This window comes from Petromyzon marinus, unplaced genomic scaffold (assembly GCF_048934315.1).
Source record: "Petromyzon marinus isolate PM22_M1 ecotype Great Lakes invasive population unplaced genomic scaffold, UKy_Petmar_22M1.pri1.0 PM_G_Scaffold_99, whole genome shotgun sequence".
Lineage (NCBI taxonomy): Eukaryota > Metazoa > Chordata > Hyperoartia > Petromyzontiformes > Petromyzontidae > Petromyzon > Petromyzon marinus.
In genome coordinates, this window is record NW_027423056.1 from 369,657 (window position 1) to 375,656 (window position 6,000).

Below are 6,000 nucleotides of genomic sequence, written 5' to 3' on the forward strand. Positions count from 1 at the left end.
ACATACAGATACTGAGACACTTACATACAAACACTTACATACAGACACTTACATACAGACACTTATATACAGACACTTACATACAGACAGTTACATACAGACACTTACATACAGACACTTACATACAGACACTGAAACACTTAAATAGACACTTACATACAGAAACTTACATACACTTACATACAGACACTGAGACACTTACATACAGACACTTACATACAGACACTTACATACACTTACATACAGACACTGAGACACTTACATACAGACACTTACATACAGACACTTAAATACAGACACTGAGACACTTACATAGACACATACAGACGCTTACATACAGACACTGTGACACTGACATACAGACACTTACATACAGACACTTACATACAGACACTGTGACACTGACATACAGACACTTACATACAGACACTTACATTGAGACACTTACATACAGAAACTTACATAGAGACACTACTTACAGACACTTACATACAGAAGCTTACATACAGACACTTACATACAGACACTGAGACACTTACATACAGACACTTACATACAGACACTGAGACACTTACATACAGACACTTACATACAGGCACTTATATACAGACACTTACATACAGACACTTACAAACGGGCACTTACATACAGACACTTACATACAGACACTTACAAACATACACTTACATACAGAAACTTACATACAGACACTTACATACAGATACTTACATACAGACACTTACAGACACTTACATACAGCCACTTACATAAAGACACTTACATACAGACACTTACATACAGACACTTACATACACTTACATACAGACACTTACATACAGATACTGAGACACTTACATACAGACACTTACATACAGACACTTACATACAGACACTTACATACAGACACTTACATACAGATACTTACATACAGACACTTACATACAGACACTTACATACAGACACTTACATATAGACACTTACATACAGACCCTTACATACAGACACTTAGACACTTACATACTGACACTTACATACAGACTCTTACATAGAGATACTTACATACAGACACTTAGACACGTACATACAGACACTTGCATACAGACTCTTACATAAAGACACTTACATACAGACAATTACATACAGACACTTACCTTGAGACACGTACATACAGACACTTACATACAGACACTTACATTGAGACACTTACATACAGACACTTACATACAGACACTGAGACACTTACATAGAGACACTACTTACAGACACGTACATACAGAAGCTTACATACAGACACTTACATACAGACACTTATATACAGACACTTACATACAGACACTTACATACAGACACTTACATACAGACACTTACATACAGACACTGAAACACTTACATAGACACATACAGAAAGTTACATACACTTACATACAGACACTTACATACAGACACTTACATACACTTACATACAGACACTGAGACACTTACATACAGACACTTACATACAGACACTTAAATACAGACACTGAGACACTTACATAGACACATACAGACGCTTACATACAGACACTTACATACAGACACTGAGACACTTACATACAGACACTTACATACAGACACTGTGACACTGACATACAGACACTTACATACAGACACTTACATTGAGACACTTACATACAGAAACTTACATACAGACACTGAGACACTTACATAGAGACACTACTTACAGACACTTACATACAGACACTGAGACACTTACATACAGACACTTACATACAGGCACTTATATACAGACACTTACATACAGACACTTACAAACAGGCACTTACATACAGACACTTACATACAGACACTTACAACCATACACTTACATACAGAAACTTACATACAGACACTTACATACAGATACTTACATACAGACACTTACAGACACTTACATACAGCCACTTACATACAGACACTTACATACAGACACAAACAGACACTTACATACAGACACTTACATACAGACACTAAGACACTTACATACAGACACTTACACACAGACATTTACATACAGATACTTACATACAGACACTTACATACAGACACTTATATACAGACACTTACATACAGACACTTACAGACACTTACATACAGCCACTTACATACAGACGCTTACATACAGACACTTACATACAGACACTTACATACAGACACAAACAGACACTTAGAATCAGAATCAGAAAGGGTTTTATTCGCCATGTAAGTTCACACCGACACGGAATTTACTTTGGCAGGATGGTGCATACATTCAACATATAGGAATCTAAAATCTTAAATAAGTTTTAAACAAGTCTTACTATAATAAGGGTTAAAAGTCTAACACTAAGGGGCTGAAGTATATAAAATTAAATAAATATCGAATATAAAATAGCTTTAAGATATAATTTAAAAATACAAATAGGGAAACATAGTTAATATCAGCAACGTGTCGTTATGTAGATCAAATGTTAAAAACAGTGTTAGCCCTTGGCCTTGTTTAACAGGCCAGCAGCAGATGGGAAGAAACTGTTTTTATGGCGTGAGGTTTTGGTCCTGATGGACCGAAGCCTTCTGCCGGAGGGGAGTAGCTGAAACAGAGAGTGTCCAGGGTGGGAGAAATCGGCCATAATCTTCCTCGCTCGCCTCATAGACCTTGTCGTGTGCAGGTCCTCGAGGGTCGGTAGATTGCAGGCAATTACCTTCTCAGCAGTGTGGATGATACGCTGCAGTCTGCTCTTGTCCTTGGCAGTGGCAGCAGCGTACCAGACGGTTATGGAGGAGGTGAGGATGGATTCAATGATCGCTGTATAGAATTGCACCATCATTGTCTTTGGCAGGTTGAATTTCTTCAGCTGCCGTAGAAAGTACATCCTCTGTTGAGCTTTCTTGGTGAGGGAGCTGATGTTCAATTCCCACTTGAGGTCCCGGGAGAGAATAGTGCCCAGGAAGCGGAAGGACTCTACAATTTTTACTGGGGAGTCTAACAGGGTGATGGGGGTGAGTGGTGCTGTATTCTTCCTGAAGTCCACAACCATCTCAACTGTCTTTAGAGCATTTAGCTCTAAGTTGTTCTGGCTACACCAGGTCACCAGATTGTCAGCTTCCCACCTATAGTCAGACTCATCCCCACCAGAGATCAGCCCAATGAGGGTGGTGTCATCCGCAAACTTCAATAGTTTGACGGACAGATGATTGGAGGTGCAGCTGTTGGTATACAGGGAGAAGAGCAGAGGGGAAAGGACGCAGCCCTGAGGAGTTCCGGTGCTGATGGACCTGGAGCCAGAGACTTGTGTTCCCAGCTTAACGCACTGCTTCCTGTCAGACAGGAAGTCTGTGATCCATTTACAGGTGGTGTATGGCACGTTCAGCTGGAAGAGCTTGTCCTGAAGCAGGGCAGGGATGATGGTGTTGAAGGCAAAGCTGAAGTCCACAAACAGGATCCTGGCGTAGGATGCTGGGGCGTCCAGATGCTGTAGGGTGAAGTGGAGGGCCATGTTAACTGCATCGTCCACAGACCTGTTGGCTCTGTAGGCAAACTGAAGGGGGTCCAGGAGAGGGTCTGTGATGGCTTTGAGGTGTGCCAGGACCAGGCGCTCAAAAGACTTCATTACCACAGATGTAAGGGCGACCGGTCTGTAATCATTTAGTCCTGTTGGCCTTAGCTTTTTGGGCACAGGGATGATGGTGGAGGACTTGAGACAGGCTGGTACATGGCATGTCTCCAGGGAGGTGTTAAAGATGTTGGTGAACACCGGAGACAGCTGGTCAGCGCAGTGCCTGAGGGTGGCTGGAGAGACAGAGTCCGGCCCGGCTGCTTTGCGTGGATTCTGCCTCTTGAAAAGTCTATTAACTTCTCCCTCCTGAAAGGAGATAGTCGTCTCTGTAGTATTGGTGGGGGATGGGGCCTCTTGGGTTGGAAGGGGTGGTTCAGGACAGTCCAATTGTCTTTCAAATCTACAGTAGAACTCGTTCAGGTCGTTGGCTAGGCGGGAGTCGTTAGTGGTGTGGGGGGCTCTGGGTTTGTAGTTGGTGATCTGCCTGAGCCCTCTCCAGACAGAAGCAGCGTCGTTTGTAGAGAACTGGTGTTTTAGTCTCTCTGAGTACAGTCGTTTAGCCTCTCTCACCGCTTTGCTAAACCTGTTCTTCGACTCCTTGAATCTGTCTCTATCTCCACTCCTAAACGCTTCCTCCTTCTCCAACCTCAACCTTCTGAGCTTTGCTGAGAACCAGGGCTTATTGTTGTTAAAGTTCACCCTGGTACGTGTTGGGATACAGCAGTCCTCACAGAAGCTGATGTAGGACGTCACAGCCTCTGTGAGTTCATCCAGACTATTGGTAGCAGTCGTGAACATATCCCAGTCAGTACAGTCTAAGCACGCCCGCAAATCTTCCACAGCCTCACTGGTCCACTGTTTAGATGTCCTCACAGCAGGTTTACAGAGTTTTAGTTTCTGCCTGTATGCAGGAATCAGGTGGACCATGGCATGGTCAGAGTGTCCTAGTGCTGCTCGGGGGACGGCGTGGTAGGCTCTACTGACTGTAGTGTAACAGTGATCCAGAGTGTTCCCTTCTCTGGTTGGGCATTTAATGAATTGTATGTATTTGGGGAGTTCGTGGCTGAGATTACCTTTGTTAAAGTCGCCAAGTACGATAACCAACGAATCTGGATTTGATCGCTCCACACTCAGAATCTGATCGGCGAGCATGCGTTGGGCCTCTTTAACCTGAGGACAAGGCGGCAAATAAACTCCGACCAAAATGAGCGACGCGAACTCGCGAGGCGAGTAAAACGGTTTACAGGTTATAAAAATTGATTCAAGGAGTGGAGAACAATGTTGCAGAATCACTGTGACATCTACACACCAGCCACTGTTAATGTAAAAACAAATACCACCGCCTTTCGTCTTGCCGGAGAGTGCTATGTCACGATCCGATCTTACAAGATGGAATCCTGCTAGTTGTAGCGAAGTGTCCGGAATCAAATCACACAGCCATGTTTCCGTGAAGCACAATGCAGAAGCTGAAAGAAAGTCTTTGTTTTTTACCATCAGTAGCTGAAGTTCATCCATTTTGTTGTACATTGAACGTACGTTGGAGAGGAAAAAGCTCGGAAGCACTGTTCGGATCCCGCGTCTGCGTAGCCGTACTAGAGCCCCCGACCGTTTACCCCTTGGGCGGCGTTTCGTTGCTTGAGCAAAGCCTAGCGCGGCATTGACTAGAATGCCTACTAATTCTGCCGCTGGAAGCAGAAAAGTAGGAATTAAATCCACAGGAGTTGTTTCCCTGATATTTAAAAGTTCGTCTCTTGTTAGAGAACTCCGAAAATCTTGGCAAAACACTGAATTGACAGACAAAACAAGACAAAACAGGGCGCACCGACCGGCTGAGGCTACCATCATCAGCGCCATCTTCGCACCAGCACGGGTGTGCTGAACAGCAGGACTCTCTCACCAGCACTGGTGTGTTGAACAGTAGGCCCCTCTCACCAGCATGGGAGTGGTGAACAGCAGGCCCCTCTCACCAACACGGGTGTGATGAACAGTAGGCCTCTCTCACCAGCATGGAAGTGAACAGCAGGCCCCTCTCACCAACACGGGGGTGATGAACAGCACGCCCCTCACACCAGCACGGGTGTGATGAATAGTAGGCCTCTCTCACCAGCACGGGTGTGATGAACAGCAGGCCCCTCTCACCAGCACGGGTGTGTTGAACAGCAGGCCCCTCTCACCAGCACGGGTGTGTTGAACAGCAGGCCCCTCTCACCAGCACGGGTGTGCTGAACAGTAGGCCCCTCTCACCAGCACGGGTCTGTTGAACAGCAGGCCCCTCTCACCAGCACGGGTGTGCTGAACAGTAGGCCCCTCAACACGGGTGTGCTGAACAGCAGGCCTCTCTCACCAACACGGGTGTGCTGAACAGTAGGCCCCTCAACAGCAGGCCCCTCTCACCAGCACGGGTGTGCTGAACAGCAGGCCCCTCAAC